At 43.4% G+C, this 19,798-nt stretch overlaps 1 long non-coding RNA gene across 1 annotated transcript; it reads left to right on the forward strand.

The window, feature by feature from the left end:
* The first annotated feature begins 6,327 nt into the window (after positions 1–6,327).
* Positions 6,328–8,027, forward strand: LOC115530860 (uncharacterized). The gene is made up of 2 exons (XR_003973805.1): positions 6,328–7,156; positions 7,236–8,027. It is a non-coding gene; the product is annotated as an uncharacterized LOC115530860 (long non-coding RNA).
* Positions 8,028–19,798: the final 11,771 nt, after the last annotated feature.

A 19,798-nucleotide genomic window follows, 5' to 3' on the forward strand; every position in this document is an offset into this window, starting at 1 on the left:
GCCATATTTTTATTAATATCAAACGTAGGAGCAGACCCCGTTGATAAGGAGGCGGAAGGCTCTGCATCGACCACCACGCCCCTTTTCGTCTGAGACGCCAGTTCCAGCTCGCGGATACGCACAGCTGTCTCTGCCTCTATCTCCAGCCGCTTAATGTCCAGCTTGAGCTGAACCTCTCGGTTCTGAGCTCTTTCCTCGGCCTCAAACCGGAGGCGGGCGAGGCGGACCTTCAGTCTGGCCTCGTGTATAGAGCTTGTGCTCGTTGACGAGAGAGGATCGTACCTGGGCATCGTGACGGGAGTTTTTGGTGGCTCCCCTGCCAGTACCCCTTGCACGCTCTCGCGGCTGTCCTCAGTCGGCCCTGCCGGCACCGGCAGCATGACAAGCTCCCGTTCCAGCAACTCGGCAAGTACCAACCCTTGAAGATCCCTCTTAAGGATCTGCCGGGAATGCCCCACGTTAAAATGGGCTGCGATTTGGAGGAGATCATCCTTCCTACAAATACTGAAGCTTTCATAAGACGGGTCGGCCAAAAACCCACGCAAATCAAACCCCGTCGCCATACACGCAACCAACAATCAAATAATCGTCCCAACTACGCCAAGGGAGATACAACAGATACACAATCCCGGGAACCCTTTAACGGGTAAAAGATCCCGGACGAGCCCCCACATATGTTACGACCCCTACTCGATCAGGGGGGAAAAGGGAAGCAACACACACAACCCGGTGGATTGGATTGTAATTAAGGTATTTATTGTAACCCAACAAAGGAACAGAAAGTAACAATCATCAGAAATGGGCCGCTAGGTGCTGTCAAACCAAAGAAACAAATATAACCAAAAGAGAACTCCTTCAAATAAAACGGAGCTACCTGTCTAATTACTAAATGAGAACGGTCCTAAAACAAATCCTAACTGGCTACTCTAGCACAAGGAAAACGGAAATACAAATGATCAGCACCCCTAAACCTAGTGTGGCTAAACAGAGATAAACCTAAATGAGTGCAAATGAACAACGTCAGTACAGTATTCTTACCCTGGCCCAAATCTGGGAACACAAATGTAACCTCTCAACGAATGCGACTACGCGCCTAGAATCTCTACAGGTGTCTGCCGCCGCTTGCAAGACGCGATCACGCTTTTATACGCCTCCACGGCGCCGTCGCTCTCTCGTTGGTTCCGGGGACGGAAGGACCCGCCCACTTGAGCTGCTTTAGGGGAAAAACAGGAGGGGTATCGCATACAGAGGGAGGGGAGACAATGCGGTCGGCTGACGGCCGTAACAATGGCAGAGAGCGGCAGCGAGATTGTTAATGCACCAGCAAACTTGAAATCCAAAGTGTGGAAGCATTTTGGCTTCGCAAAGAATAATGGTAAAATTGACAAGGGGTGTGTGACGGGGCGCATATCTTCCGTCAATGTTGCCTGTATGTGTTTGTCTTGTTTGACTATGTATTCCGTTACCTTCCTACTGTTTTAAAATCATTTATCAACCATGTCATTTATCATGCGCGCTACGGCAGTTTAATACAATCTTGCAAGTACCATCATTACAATGTTCTGTTTAATACCATTTACCATTAACGTCACCTGTTCTGTTGCAATAACCATTCAAACAAGTATGTTGTTGTCAAATTCCAGGTTTGTTTATTTAGTTTAAAAGTTACATGTTAACACAGCGTAAATGTTTGTCTTATCTGCGTCTCGTCTAGACTTTGTATTAGGGAATGTGTGCCGCGTCAACGGGGTTTAAATTAACGTCATAACTTCCGGGTAAACCGGAAGTGACCCCGAGTTTTTGTAATTATGTTTATTGCAGTTTTTGTATATTTTGGCTATGCCAAAATATAGCAATAATATAAAGGTCCAGTATGCTTAAGTTCGAATTGATGTTTTTGTGACTCTCAAGCCCATTCAGTTTGTTTAGTGAAAAGTATTTTTCTTTTTGTTGATTTTCGTTTTATTTTTATTGCCTTATGGGCCTTAAATTGGGAAAATAAAAGATCCCATCTTTTTCCAAACTTCTCGTCGGGTCCTGAGTGATTTTCCACCTAGTTCAAGACGCTCCAACACATCTACCCATGACAGGGTGTCACATTATTGCATTTTTATTTCACGGATATTGAATTTTGGTTCAAAGTTATCGAATCGTGGTTTACAGAATCGAATCGAATCGTATCGTTCCAAAAAAAAAAAATAGTCCTTGAATCGAATCGCCAACTACTGAAACGAATCGTCTGAAGCCAAAGATTCACACCCCTAGTTTGTATGCTTTTTTTTAATGAAAAAACACCTAAAAAATAAAACAGTGCAAAGACAAACTGCCAAATTCTTTTTTTAATCAAATAGGCCTAAAGATGACGGCGAAACTTTTTTATTACTGGAAAAAAATAATACAAAACTAGAACTGCAAGCAGTTATGCAGGGGTCCAAGCAATGTGCATTTCGCCGGCACAACGCGCCAAGAAATGTGCATTTCGCCGGCACAACGCGGAGCATGTGTTCAAAACGCTACCGTGAACCTGTTGATATGAAGGTTTTGACTGTGGGAGGTTCGGTGTGGGAGACATATCCCCAAACGCGTTTTCAGAACATTCCTTTGGCCAGTTAGGAGATGAACAATTCCCTCGTTTATGGCGGCTCCTAATGGCGAAATTTTGTAGAAGATATACAATTTTCTCGTTTATTGCGTCCCCTAATGGCGAAATTTTCCGAAATTTTTATCAAACGTCATCAAGGCTAGCACCAACCTGTGTGTTAAATTTGGACTCGACCCGATGTCTAATTTTGGATTTCTTTGGATTTTGGATTTTCCACGTCTAATTTTGCTCAAAAACCAATGTTCAAAACGCTACCGTTTCGTCGTCGAAGGTCAGATCAAAAAACTGTCTGACGATTTCTTTGCGTGTGCTGAAGATGTCGTGTGCAAAGTTTGGTGTCGATTGGTCAAGAAATGTGGGAGGAGTAGCGAAAAAACAGTTTAGCGGTTTTCGCGATTTTGCGAAAAAAAATTCGCAAATGGGCGTGGCCTATGCCAAAAGACGCAGCAGACTCCAGTGCATCTGTGGGTATAACGTTTTGGACTGTGGGAGGTTCGGTGTGGGAGTTATAGCCCCAAACAAGTTTTCCTAGGTATAGCGCCACCTAGTGACCGGCATGTCTGGATTTTGTCGTCTGCGTAGTCCGAACAGATCTGGATCTAGTCATGTAATTGGCGTGTGTGCACCATTTACGGTTTGGGCTGTGGTACCACTTTTAGGGGGTAAGTATAAGAAAAATCCCTACAAAAACAATAGGGTTCCAACCTGTTGGCTTGGACCCCTAATAACTCGGTGTTGGCCTCAACTCTGGTAACACCGGTAATACCGTATACCGCGGCAACCCTAAATGGTACTAATAATTGGCATAATAATTTCTTTCGGTGTTTTGGATTTCGGTTTTTGGCCTTGGTTTCCTCATTTTCGGTTTTCGGTTTCGACCAAGAATTTTCATTTCAGTGCATCCCTATACAATTTGCACTGGTTTTAAAGAAAAAACTGGTGGGATTATTCTAATTATTTTTACAAACATCAATTAATACCAATAGACGTGAGGTATTAAGGGGTCGGAGATTTGTACCTGTCCAATATTAATTGGGGGCGAGGGAGGGCCAGCAGACTTGTCACTTAAACCTCAGCGACAGTTGTGAGGAGATTTGATTCATGTATTAGTGGAGCTGGCACCGACTGTTAGGTTGTTGTAAGTTCTACATAAATGGAAGATCATTAAATGCATGACTATTTTAAGGGTTGTTTTATTTTAGCTAATGTGCCAAACATGCAATTTCTGTGGCTGTCTTCCTGCACACGGAGGAAGTGCACGTGTGTGTGTGTGTGTGTGTGTGTGTGTGTGTGTGTGTGTGTGTGTGTGTGTGTGTGTGTGTGTGTGTGTGTGTGTGTGTGTGTGTGTGTGTGTGTGTGTGTGTGTGTGTTATTGTGCTCACCATTGGTATTTTACATGCCTATTTTGTGTGTTGTGTATGAATGTAATCTCATTGTAGACCCATTCTGCTGTCAGTGTGTTTTTTACGCAGACCTTGTGAGGTTTGTGTGTGTGAGGGATAGATGAGATGTTCTTTGTATACCACATAACATCATAGTTAATAATTAGTTTGGCTTTAGATGTGTATTTGTGTATTTACCATTGCAGAAGTATATGATAATCGGTTTTCTGGCAATATACGTTTTTGCTGTTTTTTTTGGGCGATTGGCCGAATTTTGGTCTATAGTTGGTTTGGAAATTGCCAATCCGATCTGGTAACACATGCTATCTACACAAACAATATGCCATGGGAAACCTGAGACTCAAAGGAGTCCAACGCTATAAGACTCATCATTTTTTGAGCTTATTCCGATGAACTAGAAGTGAAGGAAAAGGTCAATAACATACCTTTCCAAGTTAGTACCGCACGCACGCACGCACACACGCACGCACGCACGCACACAGCTATTTTATATTTTATCTCAAATGTATTCAAACCTGATGAGCTATTTATTTAACTCTTGGTGAGGTGCATGTTCACGTTGTTTACTCCATTTAAAATTTCTTTAAGTCTTAAACTATGTGGCTTTACTGAAACATTTTCAACCTCACTTTACACTGCAGGACCCACTGCATGCTCTGCAGGAAACGCATTTTCTAGTTCACTCCCCTCTGCAAATAAAGACTTGGTTGTGATGTTAACAGGTTGTGAGTGCTTGCATGTGTTTGTATGTGGGAGTGAGTGAGAGGCTGCGGGCGCACAGCTCAGGCTGGCCGGATGGCGCATCAAGGAGCTTTTATAAACGCGATATTGTTAGACCGCAGTAATCAGCCCGGCGTCCCCGAAACGTTAACGACCCACCGGGAATTCTCCTGACTCTCCCGATTACCACTCCGCCACTGGAGTGTGATAGAGTGTGTAGCTCTAGACAGAGAGAGTGATAGAGTGTGTAGCTCTAGATAAGATAGAGGGATAGAGTGTGTAGCTCTAGACAGAGAGAGTGATAGAGTGTGTAGCTCTAGATAAGATAGAGTGATTGAGTGTGTAGCTCTAGACAGAGAGATAGAGTGTGCGTTTGTCGGACAGGAGGATAGGAAGTCTTCACTGCAGTTATTTCACGTTCAGTACTTATATGGAATCCACAGAAACAATATATAGTTGTGTTTGTGTCCAGGTCTCCAGTCTACTATGGATGAGGAGAAAGAGGAGGGGGGTCCTACCTCTAAAACCACTCTGTCTGGAGAACGTGGCCGCCAGAGCAAAACTATTTGGTTCGGGAAGAGAGACCAGTCTTTGAGCCCCCCAACTGACTTTGGAGATGCAAGCCCCTCCAGAGACGAAGGGTAAGGATTTGTCAAAGATTATAAAGATACAGCATCCATCAAACATCCATAAATCCTGATTCTTGTTTTTGTAGAAAAGTCCAGCAGGAGAGAGCAGACTGCCCTGGACTCAGCTGGATTCCCAAAACAGTGATAATTTGGTCTTCAAAGATGGAAAACAGTCTATTGGGAAGAGGTGAGAATTTATCAGAGATCATAAAAATAAAGCATCTTTCATAAATCCTGATTCTGGTTTTTCTAGAAGAGTCGAGCATGCGAGAATTGCCATTAGTGTAGACATGGTGATGAGCAGGGCTGTGATCTAAATATAATCATGAAGCTTTTAATTGTCCTTCATATGGAATGAATACTTTATTAACCTTTTCACTTTAGTATGAACTATTCTCATCAAGATAGAATAAAGTATGTGTTTGTGTTTGTGTGTGTGTGTGTGTGTGTGTGTGTGTGTGTGTGTGTGTGTGTGTGTGTGTGTGTGTGTGTGTGTGTGTGTGTGTGTGTCTGTCTCTGTGTGTTTGTGTGTGTGTGCGACCCCAGGTTTCCAGGGCTCAGTCTGTAAGGCAGAATCAAACAGAGCTGATCAAGGTGTGTAAATGAAACAAGACATTTGACTTCAGGTCTCTCAGCGGTGACCTAAGCGGGGGGGAAGTTAACTCGCGATTAATCGCAAAAAAAAATATATTCTAAATATCCCTTGATTTCGTGCTGCTAGCCCTTTAGTGAGATCAGAGAATGTTGAGAAGGACAGTAATAAAACATATTTGGTAAGATGGATATAACAAGAGAGACCCGCAGTGAATTCAACCCGGTCCACTTGACATCGGGTCCTGCATGACAGTGGTAGGCCTACCGTAAAACTTCAATAGCCCAGGCTTATATTTCTTTCAGTCACTGAACTTTCGAAAACTTTCAAAACTCTTTCTCAGCAAAGATGGGAAGTACTATAACATTTATTATTTAAACCAGTATGAATATTCCTACCGTACGTAGGCCTATACACATTACCAGGCTATCGAATAACGCCTACACACACACACACACACACACACACACACGCACACACACACACACACACAGTGGCGGAGTGGTAATCGGAAGAGTCGGTAGAATTCCCGTCGGGCCGTTAACGTGTCGGGGCTGTCGGGCTGATTACTGCGGGATAACAATATTGCGTTTATAAATGTTCCTTGCAGCGCCGTCCGGCAGCCTGAGCTGTGCGCCCGCAATCTCGGACTTAACTGTCAACGTCGCAACCAAGTCGATTTTGTCTAGAGAGGAGTAACTGAGCGGGCCCTCCTGAAGTGGTAAAGCCCAGGTGGGCCTTGAACTGTGATTGGGCAGAAAGACGTAACAGCTTATGACAACATTGAACTCTCGTGCTGGCTCGAACAAAGCGATGTAGATCTGTGAATACTGACCTCCAATGGTGAAAAGGTGCCTGACAAACTTTGGAAACATATTGACCAAAATGTAAAACACCACTGAATGTAAATGAATTTCTCAAGGGAAGCCTTTTTGCAAAAAACAACATTAATGAGAGATGTCATTCATGTACCTCTGACATTCATACATCAATGGTCAATGATAGCAGGCTAAGTATTGGGTATTTAGCACTAGACTAGAGATACCAGTCTATCAATCTATGGGTGGTCAAATGGGTTTTCCAGGCTGGTGGGATGGCTAGGTTGGAGGCCCATTATATTCTTTCATAGGGTCCACAATCTCTAGCGGTGCCCCCTGTGACGACCCTGGTGAGTCTTTGACTCCACCCTTGCCTAGTTCGTAGTCCGTAGGTTCTTGGTTCTTAGTTCGTAGTCCGTAGTCCGTAGGTTCTTAGTTCTTAGTTCTTAGTTCGTAGTCCGTAGTCCGTAGGTTCTTGGTTCTTAGTTCGTAGTCCGTAGTCCGTAGGTTCTTAGTTCTTAGTTCTTAGTTCGTAGTCCGTAGTTCGTAGTCCGTAGGTTCTTAGTTCTTAGTTTGTAGTCCGTAGTAAGTGATTATGTGCATACCTTCACTAATTTCTCTCCTCTCTTGTCTCTATGCCCCTGTCCCTCTTAGATTACTTTTCCAGGCCTGTGCGTGAGGAGTGGTGAGAGTGTGTGTATGGGGGGGTTTCTAGTTGATCCGGTAGGAGTGTTGATGTAACTGGTGTTGGTTGAGGGGATGGGTAGTGCTTATGTGTTTGGGTTTTGTTTTTTTTGAATACCATAAGTGCAGAATCCCACTTAGGTGGGCTTCTGTCTTAAGGGGGGGGATGTGACGACCCTGGTGAGTCTTTGACTCCACCCTTGCTTGGACTCCACCCTTGCTTGGACTCCACCCTTGCTTGGACTCCACCCTTGCTTGGACTCCACCCTTGCTTTGACTCCACCCTGGCTGTTTGGTTTGCCTGTTCTCTCTCTATCTCTCTTAATAGGTGATGCAGTTCAGGTGTGCCTGTGTTGGCAGCAGTTAAAAGCCTGCTTTCACAACAGTCATGGTCGCTCCCTCCTCCCGGCGTGTTGGTTTTCTTTGTCCTTTGTTTGGTTACACACAGACTGACTTTTGCATGACACTTTGGGTTACTTTACATTTAACTGATTTACACCACACTTCTTTATCTTTATTCTATTTAATTATATGTAAAATTATCTTGTTACTATAATAAATTCTTTTATTATTGTAAAACGGCGTGGTCTCCCCCATTTCATGTTGCATTCTAGAGCCAGCATGTGACACCCCGCTTTATGTGAGCATTGACAGCCTCTCTTGTGGTGCTAATAGTCTCCAGGCTTCCCTCTTTAGACAAGCGAAACGTTAATCTAGGACAGATGCTTCTTATGTCCTCAGTTAGTTCAAAGTAAAGTTCTCCTTGATGTTTGTTCTGTTCGAGAGGGCTGAGGAGAACGCACATACTTTTCTAGACAAGGAGCTGAAGAAGCTCTGGAGGGATCTCTTCTCAGATTACCCACAATGCTCAGAGAGTCGGAGGGAAGAGGAGGAGGAGGATGGTAAGAATGAGGAGCAGAGGAAGCGCGCAATAAAGGGAGTGGTAGACATCACAAAGCTCTGCCTGATGGAGATGAACCAGGAGGAACTGGCCGACAAGCTGTTGAGTGGTAAGATACTCATATAGGTTAAATGGTTTGATCCATATATGTAGGGTTATTGTGGGTCTATCAGGTGAATGGTTTGATCCAGATATTTAGGGTCATTGTGGGAGTATCAGGTTGTATGGTTTGATCCAGATATGTACGGTTATTGTGGGGGTATCTAATTAAGTGGTTTGATCCAGATATGTAGGGTGGGGGTATTAGGTTAAAGAATGTTAAACATTATACTGCAGATCAACGGCAGAATAACTCAGTGGGAGAGATGCACCACTATCTTGTTATATCAGGTTAGGAAGTCACTTTCTGCTTATGCTCAACAATGATAATACTAACAGAGTTATAAGATCCATATGAAGTAGGATTTAGAATACTTACTTTGTTACACCAGTCTTATTGCTTGGAAATATGTATAGCATGCGTCTTCTGGTTTGTGATTTAGGAGCTGTTGCTGCCCAGTACAAACATGAACTCAAGTCTCATCTCAAGAAGAAGTTCAAGTGTGTGCTTGAGGGAATCGCAAAAGCAGGAGAGCAAAGACCTCTGAATGAGATCTACACAGAGCTCTTGATCACAGAGAGAGGCAGTGGAGAGGTCAACAAGGAACATGAGGTCAGGCTGATTGAAAAGGCTTCCAGGAAGCCAGCCAATGAGGAAACACCAATTAGTTGTGAAGACATCTTTAAACCCTTACCTGGACAAGATAAACCAATCAGAACAATAATGACAACCGGAGTGGCCGGCATTGGTAAAACTCTCTTAACCCAAAAGTTCACTCTGGACTGGGCTGAAGGCAAAACCAACCAAGACATAGACTTCACATTTCTCCTCACTTTCAGAGAGCTGAATTTACTGAAAGGGAAAGAGCTTAGCTTAGTGGAACTTCTCCATACGTTTTCTGTTGAAACCAAAGAACCAGGAATCTACAGATACGACCATGACCAAGTAGTCTTCATCTTGGATGGTCTGGATGAGTGTCGACTTCCTCTGGACTTCCAGAACAACCCGATCTGGACTGATATCACAGAGCCGACCTCAGTAGACGTGCTGCTGACAAACATCATCAGGAGAGTCCTGCTTCCCTTTGCTCACATCTGGATAACCACACGCCCTGCGGCAGCCAATCAGATCCCTGCTGAGTGTGTTGACATGGTGACAGAGGTGAGAGGGTTCAATGATGCACAGAAGGAGGAGTACTTCAGGAAGAGATTCAGAGAGGGGACACTGGCCAGCACAATCATCTCTCACGTCAAGAAATCTCGAAACCTCCACATCATGTGTCACATCCCAGTCTTCTGTTGGATCACTGCTACAGTTCTGGAGGACTTCTTCAAAACATCCCATAGAGGAGAAGAGGTGCCCAAGACCGTGACTCAGATGTACAGCCACTTCCTGAGGGTTCAGTCCATACAGGCGGACAGGAAGTATCATGGGAAAGCTGAATCTGATAAACACTTGAGTTCGGAGAGCAGGGAGATCATTGTTTCTCTGGGGAAACTGGCTTTTAACCAGCTGGAGAAAGGTCAGCTGATCTTCTACGAGGCAGACTTGGTAGAGTGTGGCATCGATATCAGAGCAGCCTCAGTGTACTCAGGATTGTTCACCCAGATCTTTGAAGAGGAGTGTGGGCTGTCCCAGGATAAGGTGTTCTGCTTTGTCCATCTGAGCATCCAGGAGTTTCTGGTTGCCCTTTATGTCTTTCTGTCCTACATCAACACTGGTGTCAACCTGCTCTCAGAAGAACAGCCAACCTCCAGGGAAGATGAACTCCTCCTCTACCAGAGTGGTGTGGACAAGGCCTTACAGAGTGAGAACGGACACCTGGACTTGTTTCTCCGCTTTCTCCTGGGCCTCTCTCTAGAGATCAATCAGATGCTGCTACAAGGTATTCTGGGACCAAGAGGAAGTACATTACTGGGCAATCAAACTAAAAAAGTTCTGACGGGACAGACAGAAAGAAGGTCACGGAGCAAGACCCAAATCGTCCATTACATTAAGCAGAAGATAGGTGGAGGTCTCTCTCAAGAGAGAAGCATCAATCTGTTCCACTGTCTGAGTGAGCTGGACCAGAGTACCAATGATCTGCAGGATTCAGGAGTGAAGCTGCTCTCTGCTGGAGTAAGGAATTCACATTGTACTTTGGAAACTCTCAGGTCAGTTTTACTCAAAGTGCATCAGTTACACCACAAGGTACCGTTTCAGAAGACTTTGCCTAATGCCCCCTGGTTTGAGAATCACTCCTAAATGACGTCATGCTATGTCAGCTAATGACTCAGTATCTCTGATGACCACATGTATCGGAGTGGTACAATTGGACATATTAGGCAGAAAAAATACGGAGAAAAAAAATCATTTAAAATAGCAGTTTAGCCAAAGGCTTTTCTAAAAATATGGGTTTGTAAGCCTTGTAGAACCACAGTCTGCGGGGCCCTTAGATGGTCAGGGAGAGCATTCCACTGACTTGGTGCAGCTGAGCAGAAGGCGCGGTCGCCCATATTTCGGAGCCTTGTCCTTGGAAGCTGAAGGAGGTTGGCCTGTCCAGAGCGGAGATGGCGTGAGGAGGAATGGGGATTTATGAGTTCTTTGAGGTATAGGGGGGCAGTGCCATGCTGGCACTGGTGAGAAAGAAGGGAGATCTTGAATTCGATCCTGTACTGGACAGGAAGCCTGTGGAGGGTTTTGAGGATGCGTGTGATGTGGTGGTACTTCGGTGTGGAGTTGGGCAGAAGCTACCTTCTCCAACACCGTTGATAGGAAAGGGAGGTTGGAGATGGGGCGGTAGTTGGCAGGTGCTTCAGAGTCAAGGCTGGGCTTTTTGAGTAATGGCTTGATGACAGCAGTTTTCAGAGACGTGGGGACATGGCCGGACCGGAGAGACTGAGTGATTTTGGTGATCATGTGACTAATTGCAGAGGAGTGACTTTTTATCAGGGTTGAGGGAAATGGGTCCAGGTCACAGGTGGAGGGCTTCATCTTCCTTAGGATGTCTTCAACCTCATGCTGAGTGATGTCGGTGAAACAGCAGAGGAGCTGAGTAGTCCCGGACTGAGGATTGGCGGATGTGACTGGAGATGAAGGAGGGGCAGAGGGGCTGGGGAAAAGAGAGGGCGGGGGCGGGGGAGAAGAGAGAGCAGGGTGGCTGGAGAGAGGGGAGCGGATGTTGTCTACTTTCGATTTGAAGAAGTAGATGAAGCTGTTGCACCGCTCCTGCGTGTTGTCTGAGTGTAGGGGGATCTGAGGTTTGAGGAGATGATTTATGGTTGAGAAAAGCTGCTTGGAGTTACCAGGGCTATTAATGATTATGTGGGAGTAGAACCGGGACTGTGTGTCACTGAGGGACTTGTTGTAGGCCTTCTGATGAATCAATAGTCTTAAAGAAGGAAATCTGGAGATTGATAGAGATAGTTGAAGGCCCTACTTAGCTCCGCAGTTCTTCGCTTCGTTAGGTCTGACTCTGTTCACACATAGTTCAGGATCCCTACAAGGCCATCAGGCGACTGCTGAAGGAAGACTGAATGTTCAGTCATCTCCTGTAGCTCACTTCCCTGATCCCTGATAGCAGCGAGGAGAGCCGAGGCGCTAGCATCACTGGACGTACTCCCCTCCAGCGTTGGTCCCATGGCGGCCCTGTGCTGTTCTTTAGCTACACCATGTTTCTCCTGTGAACTAGTTGGATCTTTTAAGCACTTTTAATCTCAGTTCCTAACATGTTCTGTTTATTGCGTGAAGGCTGAATGGCTGTGATCTGTCAGAGAGATGCTGTGAAGCTCTGGCCTCAGTTCTCAGCTCCAACTCCTCTCGTCTGAGAGAGCTGGACCTGAGTAACAATGATCTGAAGGATTCAGGAGTGAAGCTGCTCTCTGCTGGACTGGGGAGTCCACACTGTACACTGGAAACTCTCAGGTCAGTTTTACTCAATGTGCAAACAGTTACATCACAAGATTCAATATCAGAAGACAACTTAAAACAACTACTGCCTCCTGGTTTGGCAATTTTTCCTAAATGACGTCAAACTACATCAGCTAATAACACAGTACCTTTGATGACCACATTTATTTGAGTGGTACCATTAGACATTGCACCTTGTTGTTTGTGTGGCATACGAAAATGAAAAAAAAGTTTAAAAGTAATCCCAAAACTCTCACGCCCCATTCACCTCACGATCCCGAGAGTTGCCTTTATCTTCACACCACACACGAAACATACACCATCTACAACACACCCACGACTCCCTTGGTGGTGGTGCTGCTTCCCCCGAGGCTCCCAGGATCCTTTGCGGCACCCGGACACGGCGACCACGGTCGTGATCACCACAATATAGTTTTCATAGAAACAACTCCACAATTTATTTAATTGTTGCCATGACTGTATAAGTTCTTGGTTATGTTATACTATTTTAAATATATTTTTAAAATTATTTTATCTGCCGAATTTCAATTTAAGACATGAAACAGACAGAACAAAATAAAACGATTGATATCGCAGTTATAATAACATAAAACATTTATCTGTAGGCACACTTATAGCATGTTTTACAATACACACAACACAATATACATACTACTATAAAAGTAATGTTATGATGCAGTATTCAGAAATACAGAACAGCTGTTATTAGTATTATTGTTAGTATCAACATTTTACAACTACATTTTGAAGATCTAATGTATAATAATCATTTCTAAAACTAGCAGAAAAGTTTAATAAAACTTTTGATCATGGTTCCTAACATTTTTTGTTCATTTTGTCTGAAGGCTGATACGCTGTCAGCTGTCAGACAGATGCTGTGAAGCTCTGGCCTCAGTTCTCAGCTCCAACTCCTCTAGTCTGAGAGAGCTGGACCTGAGTACCAATGATCTGAAGGATTCAGGAGTGAAGCTGCTCTCTGCTGGACTGGGGAGTCCACACTGTACACTGGAAACTCTCAGGTCAGGGTTAGGGTTTAATGTGTCTTTTGGGTTTGTTTAATATGTAGGGAGGATCCAGGACTAGGTGGGCTGTAATCTAAAAGAACAGACGACGCGTGTCTAAGATCCCCGACAGATTCAGCATCATTATTAATTTGTAGGCTGTGGTCACCTTGTCAGTGGACCACAGATTGGAGGATGAGAGGCCAGAGGAGGAACAGAACTTTAGCGGACAAGGATTTCAGGGAGATTAAAAAATTGTGTTAGTTTGAAGGGGATTCGTTTATTTTTGCTGTCTTGTTTATGTTTATTCTCGATGACAGAAAGCTGGCCAGCTGATGTGAGGGTGAGGGGTTGCTGTCTGTATGTTATCAATTATACATGTTATGTAACTCTGAGGAGTTGTCATCAGTGTAGACATGGTGATGAGGCTTTAGCCGTGCTGTGATCTGAATATAATGTACACCTCACTACTAGAATAGAAGATGGTTTGATTAATATTCACATCAAGATGAACATCTAAAGGGGTAGTTCGGAATTTTGGACATGGGGCCTGATTCCCAAGTTAGCCTTGGTGTTCTTTATCCTTGAAGACAGTTTTCAACTAATTTCATTCAGTCTTTCTAGTTGCAGAGTTTGCTCATGCTAGGCTAGCGCACGACAACGGGCAATACTAGCCCGCTGATAAAACAGCCTCACCCACTCCACAGTACACCCGAGGCAATTCAACTATAACGCCAGACGGTCGATGTAAATGTCTGTGTTGATAGAATAATGTTAGAAATAAAACCAACCCTGCATTGCATTGCATTTTGAGGGACTTCCTGTGTCTCAGCAGCAGTGTATATGGCTGGTAGTAGGCTACGGCAGCGGCGGACTGATACCTAGGTTAATTTCCGCTGCTGCTGAGAAAGTAGTCCCTCAAAATGCGAGGATTCTTGCAAAGCAAGGTTAGTTTTATGTCAAAAAATATTCTATCAACACAGACATTTACATCCATGGTCTGGCGTTATAATTGATTTGCCTCGGGTGTACTGTGGAGTGGGTAAGACTGTTTTATTAGCAGGCTAGTATTGCCCGTTGCCGTGCGCTAGCCTAGCACGAGCAAACTCTGCAACTAGAAGGACTGAATGAAATGTGTTAAACTGTCTCCAATGATAAAGAACACCAAGGCTAACTTGAGAATCAGGCCCTATGTCCAAAATTCTGAACTACCCCTTTAAAAATGTCATTAATTAATATCACATTAGTTTGGTGTGATTGGTGCTCGTGTGCATTTTGTTGGTCTTGTTTGAGTTATTATTGAGAACCCTGTTTAAGAACATCTTTCACTTCCAAGTGTAGTAAGTTCTGCTGTCTGTTATGCTGTTATCTCCCCACTTCCTCTCCCTGATCTCAGATGGGGCGATACTGCTTTGTTTCAACAAAGTATCAATAAAGTATCATTTAACTATTTTCATCCAGATAGAATAAATAAAGTGTGTGTGTGTGTGTGTGTGTGTGTGTGTGTGTGTGTGTGTGTGTGTGTGTGTGTGTGTGTGTGTGTGTGTGTGTGTGTGTGTGTGTGTGTGTGTGTGTGTGTAGCTTGTCTGGCTGCCTGGTCACACAGGAAGGCTGTGCTTCTCTGGCCTCCGCTCTGAGCTCCAACCCCTCCCATCTGAGAGAGCTGGACCTGAGCTACAATCACCCAGGAGACTCTGGAGCTGCGCTGCTCTCTGCTGGACTGGAGGATCCACGCTGGAGACTGGACACTCTCAGGTATGGAGAGGACTGCTCACCACTCAGGGACAAATCTCCTACAAGGATTCAACCCACTGTTAGAGGAAGGGGTTTAAAAAGGCCGCTGTAACTCATGTTGTGTAGAAAGTGATGAGACAGCAGATGATGAAGGGGAATGTTTCAACATGCTGCGCTCCCTTTGTTTCCCCCCCAGTGTGGAGCACGGTGGAGTGTGCAGGCTGAAAACAGCTCTAAAGAAGTGTAAGTGTCTGTTTGATTCATCACAACACACACTTAATATTGAGATTGTCCATTCACACAGCAGGAGGTGACGTCCGTTCATTCAAATCCTTCTGGGAATGAAGATGATGGTTAAAATCATGTATCTTACGTGTGTAAAAATGTACATATTTACTTTGATTATATCATGACTGATGATTGTTCAACATTAGACATAACACCATAATAATCAGGATACTATTAATCATAATTCCTCTCTACAGTCTATTTTATATTCAAAAAGTAAATTGAATATATTAAATATATTACTTTCAACTAGTAAATTATACTTTTATCTTGTCACTATTATAATAGTACTAATTATTATTTTGTTATAATTCAGGTTATTAAATTAGACATAACACATAATAATCGTAACATGTTTTGAATGATGCATGCATTTCGTCTGTTTATTGCGTTTTTTTGCCGATGCTGTTTATTAAAATATTGATGAAGAAGATGATGATGATAATTAATAACAATGTTTTAACAGCCTAATCATGTCTGTTTCCCCCGTCAGATGCCTGTGAACTCACCCTGGACCCCAACACGGCCAGCAGACGACTCTCTCTGTCTGAGGACAACAGAAAGGCGACGCTGGTTGAAGAGGACCAGTCGTGTCTGGATACCCCAGAGAGATTTGACTACTGGTCCCAGGTGTTGTGTAGAGAGGTTCTGACTGGCCGCTCTTATTGGGAGGTAGAGTGGGAAGGATATTTTTATATCGGAGTGACATACAGAGGAATCAGTAGGAGGGGAGGGGGTATAAACAGCGTGCTTGGACAGAACCAGAAGTCGTGGAGTCTTGGTTGTGTTGATGATGCTTACGGTGCCCGTCACGACGGTGTTCTCATGGTCATGAGCCCCCCCCCCCCTTGCTCTAAAAGAGTAGGAGTGTATCTGGACCGGCCTGCTGGCTCTCTGTCCTTCTACAGAGTGTCCCCAGGTGTAGGAGGGTCCTCAGACACCCTGACGCTTCTCCACACTTACCAGGCCACCTTCACCCAGGAGGACCTCCTCCCTGGGTTTAGGATAACTGAGCCTGGTAACTCAGTGTCTCTGTGTCCATGATAGCCACACACACACACACACACACACACACACACACACACACACACACACACACACACACACACACACACACACACACACACACACACACAGCCACACACACACACACACACACACACACACACACACACACACACACACACACACACACACACACACACAGAAACATAGAGAGAGAAATATATATAAACATACACACATCATTCATGAGTCTATAAACAGATACGCACACACACATACACACACGTATACAGACATAAACACACAGACACATAGACATAAACACACAAACACCTGCACACACACTTTGTTTATGAATCTATCTGCGCACACACATGTACACAAACATAAACGTACCCACACATCGTTCATTAATCTATAAACACACCAACACACACACACACATAAAACCACACACAATCAGACACATGCACACACACATGCACAGTCATATGTACACAGGCATACACATACACAAACAGCAGGTCTGTGTGCAGGTGGTAAGCAGCAGGTAGGTGGACGTTTGAATACATGTGGACCTATGGACGTACCTGTAGTGCAGGTGTCAGCAACCTTTTCAACATGCAGTGCCAGTTTGACATTTTCCCGTTAATGAGTGTGCCTTAAGCAACAATATATTTTAAAAAGGCTGAATTATGACACAGCAACCAAAAACCTTTCCAGAAGAACTGGAATTGTACTATTTCCATATAGTCCACAATCATGCATCAACATTTTAAATATTTTATTGGTTGTTATTAGAGCTGTCAAGCGATTAAAATATTTAATCGTGATTAATCGCATTAATGTCATAGTTAACTCTAATTAATCGCGATTAATCATAAATTATTTTTCTATGCTAAATATCCCTTGATTTTTTTGTCCCATAATTCTTCTCATTTTAATTCTCTTATCAACATGGTGAAGTGCATTGGCTTGCCTTGTGCTAATGATTTTTTATTGATAACAACATTGGCATATACACTGATCAAAACAGGACGATACAAAAAAAGAGCCTATAGTGCAATTAAACGACTGCTTTGAACAAATGTCATTTGAACATAGCAGTCAGGCTACTGCTTCTTTGTTTTGAGCCAAAGAAAAAAAAAAAAAAAAAGTTTTTTTTTTATTTTTTTATAAAATAATTGCGTTAATCGCGCGATAAAAAAATTAACGCCGTTAAATTAGGTTTGCGTTAACGCCGTTAATAACGCGTTTAACTGACAGCTCTAGTTGTTATATTTGCAACAAGGGTTTACAAATTATAACTACATATGTCCCATCTTAAAACACTATTTTCAGAAACTCATTCAAAAAGATATTTGCACTGTGAGAAATGTAAAAAACGAGAATATATGAGAATGCTGGAACCATCCAAATCAATATCTTTAAGACATGTAAAGCTTTGCAAAACCATGTGAAGGCGATGCATACAGGCCACTTGCAAAAATATTTAAATATTTTCTTCTCTATTACTCACAACATAGGTTTAAAAACGATTAATTTATCCCGTTTCAGAACACTACTTCTGTAACTAATTGAAACATATTTACACTGGGAGAAAATGCCCAAAATTGAATCAAGTGCAAAAAGAAATCGTTAGTAATGATTATGCTGCCGCATTGGGCTGTGATTTTTTTTTTAATAATAATAATAAAATAAAAATTAAAAACACACTTTTTTATAAGTGTGCCCATGATTATGCTACCCCGTGGCAGTGCACGTGTGCCTAGGGTTGCCGACCCCTGTAGTGCATCGGGTTGTTGAACAGCAGCTGTTGGTGCTCTGAGGGGTCAACCCGTTCAGTGGAAGTACAACACTTTGTGTTTGATTTAAATACTCCACTGTGCTCCAAATGCTGCGTTTTACTGGGCTTCTGAAAGGTTCTGCATGATAGACCACGAAAGGAGCAGGTTACACAAAAGATTTACTTTCTAATGTAAAATGTATTTTTTCTCTTTATAGCCCATATTAAACATTGCAGGCAATTGTAGCAGTAAATTACAAACACACAGATACAGACACTCTCTCAAAGAGAGGTTCAAGTAAAAAAAAAAAAAGTGTAAAATGTGTTGTAAATGTTGATTGACGGTTATTTTACTACAATATCTTATATATTTTCAACATCGTATTAAAGGGATCTAAAATCAGTTTATATTTTGCCATGCCTGACATGGAACGTGATTTAAAGCAGATTTAACAACATATTCATAAATGATGATAAGGGTTCTATGGGATAGGGTAACAATGTTGTAAATTACTTTAAACGGAAGATCAGTTATTTGTGTTCTGTTGGGAACAACAAGTCAACATGTTCAGTTATTAAAGATGCCTGTTTATGATTTGTAATTGTTCATCAAGCATAATGTTAATAAACAACTCAGTGGATCAACTGAACGTTCTCGTGTGTTCAGATGATTCTTCCCGTTAGTTCAGTTGAAATCCTCCAAGTCTTCCTCCAACAAAACAGTGGATTCTCCATTCACCCCTTCATCAGTGTGGAGGGAGGATATTAGCACACACACACACAACAGTGGAGCCTCCATTCACCCCTCCATAAGTGTAGAGGGAGGATATTACCACACACACAACAGTGGAGCCTCCATTCACCCCTTCATCAGTGTGGAGGGAGGATATTAGCACACACACAACAGTGGAGTCTCCATTCACCCCTTCATCAGTGTGGAGGGAGGACATTACCACACACACAACAGTGGAGCCTCCATTCACCCCTTCATCAGTGTGGAGGGAGGATATTACCAGACACACACAACAGTGGAGTCTCCATTCACCCCTTCATCAGTGTGGAGGGAGGACATTACCACACACAACAGTGGAGTCTCCATTCACCCCTTCATCAGTGTGGAGGGAGGACATTACCACACACACAACAGTGGAGTCTCCATTCACCCCTTCATCAGTGTGGAGGGAGGATATTAGCACACACACAACAGTGGAGTCTGACTTGTTTAATCACATGCATTAAACAAAAAGTAAATAATATGGTGAACTATACACACACGTTCACATGCACACATAAACATACGCACAGACATATTACAGAGTTACAATCATGTTTATTTATTTAATCTAGAGATCTCTGGGAAGTTTCTTCCTTCATGAAACATAGATAATATAACTGGCATCAGAGTTAGTGAGGAGCTTCTACTGCTAACCCTCCAACGTGTTTCAGGACATGGCTTTAACTTATCTAATCTCTTGTTGTTCAAGTTATGTGAGGGCGCACCATCAGTGAGGATGGATTCAACACCAGTGAGACACCAGTGGGACCCCAGTGAGTGACGTTCTGCCATTCTTCCAGAACATGGACTGAGGCCTCCTCAGTGCTGCCCCTGCTGGCCGGACCTCCACA

This window comes from Gadus morhua, chromosome 18 (genome assembly GCF_902167405.1).
Source record: "Gadus morhua chromosome 18, gadMor3.0, whole genome shotgun sequence".
Taxonomy (NCBI): Eukaryota; Metazoa; Chordata; class Actinopteri; order Gadiformes; family Gadidae; genus Gadus; species Gadus morhua.